General features: G+C 36.0%; 1 protein-coding gene across 1 annotated transcript in view; it reads left to right on the top strand.

Annotated features, from left to right (window-relative positions):
• Positions 1-1,645, top strand: part of CUNH8orf34 (chromosome unknown C8orf34 homolog) — a 179,676-nt gene that overhangs the window by 78,313 nt on the left and 99,718 nt on the right. The gene's annotated exons all lie outside the window — the stretch shown is intronic.

Below are 1,645 nucleotides of genomic sequence, written 5' to 3'. Positions count from 1 at the left end.
CTCCTTCTCTGGAGATATTCAAAGCCCACCTGGACGAAGTCCTGTGTAACATGCTCTAGGAGAACCTGCTTTAGCAGGCAGGTTGGGCTAGATGATCTCCTGAGGTCCCTTTCAACCCTTGCGATTCTGTGATTCTGTGATGTCAACCTTGCAGAAAACAGACGTTGTGTCAAAAGTGAATTAGTCAAGTGATGAAGAACACTGGACAGACGTATGGAGAGTGGAGTGCAGTAATGCACTTACAGGCACATTGCAGAGAGCAGAACAAAAGAACAAGGGGGAATGAGTCTAATCCAGGGCCTGTGTCATATTTGGTTCTGTCAAAACAAAAGCTCTTGGAGTTCTGCTGAGTAAAATTACAGTGTCTAGCCAGAGCAGGGTAAATATATGGTAATATATTACGGTTGGACTTGATGATCTTAAAGGTCTTTTCCAACCAAATGATTCTATGATTCGGTATTCATATGAAAGCAGTTTGCAGACTTTTTTTTGTTTGTTCCATTTCAGTAGAGGCCTCTACTTCAAATTGTGCTTTTACCATATCTGTGTCAATTAGGAAGAGACTTTAAAAATCGTTTGGTTTTAGGAAGATGAGAAAATATGGTTGCTAGGCTAAGTAATCACTGTGCAGCACTTTTTCCAGATGCTCTTTGTTTGGAAAGCATTGTTTTATGACAGGAATATTTATTGAGACACTGAGCTAGGTAACAGCCAAGGATTTGTTTTCCTAAAATTTTCTCTCTTTAAAGGACAGGAATAGAATATCTCTCTCCTAATTAGGAACACTGTATTTGAAATGTCTTTGCTAGCCTAGGAAAGAGTTTAATTAAGGCAAAATAAATATTCCCGTCACTTCATTTCATGTCTTTTTTTGCATACATGCTTGTCTTTTAGTTTGGCTCTACTGTTGTACATGACCCTTAATCTACAACCCTTCTAGTAACATTGATGCTAGAGATGCTCACCACTTCAGAACAGCTTTTTCATACAATTTTTAAGGACAATTTGTTCCCTTAATCTAAATTCCTAATATAATGATGCAAATCATTGCTATTGTTTTGAATATTCCTGTTGGATTTTGCTTGCTTCTTGCAATCCTCTTCAGCTACCTTCTTCCAGTAAGTGGTTAAAAATACGAGTACTAGTTTCGAGAATGCATTTTATTAAAATGTTAATACCATTTTCAGAATTGAAAGATACATTATGTAAATCCCAGCAGGGTTATTTTTAAAATGCCAAATGCAGATGTATTTATTAGTTTTGCATTAATTCATAATGCAAATAAGAGTGATGCTATTAATCTACAACAGTCTTTTGGTTGGGGTGTTCATTACACAAGTGACCTCATCTGTTGGATAGTAGAACTGACACAGTGCTGGTTTTAAGAGTTGTGCGTGTATTAAAAAAAAATTACAATTTTTCTAGACAATACCCCGAATTTCTACAGTTGCTATTGAAAAGTAAGAAATAGGAGAGATTTGAGGCATCGGGGTGGGCAAATCTCTCTTGGAATTTTGTTAATGGGAATCTTTTCATTAGTCCATGAATGTTTCTGTGTATTTTGTAACCCTCTGAATTGATGATGTACTGTACTGGTTTTGTACTTTTTTAATGAATAGTTTTATTTTCTATTTCTTCTTTTCTT

The sequence above is a fragment of the Egretta garzetta genome, unplaced genomic scaffold (genome assembly GCF_000687185.1).
Source record: "Egretta garzetta isolate BGI_Z169 unplaced genomic scaffold, ASM68718v1 scaffold251, whole genome shotgun sequence".
NCBI classification, from domain to species: Eukaryota; Metazoa; Chordata; class Aves; order Pelecaniformes; family Ardeidae; genus Egretta; species Egretta garzetta.
Note: the sequence above shows the minus strand (reverse complement) of the source record. Positions and strands in the feature narration are given on the sequence as shown.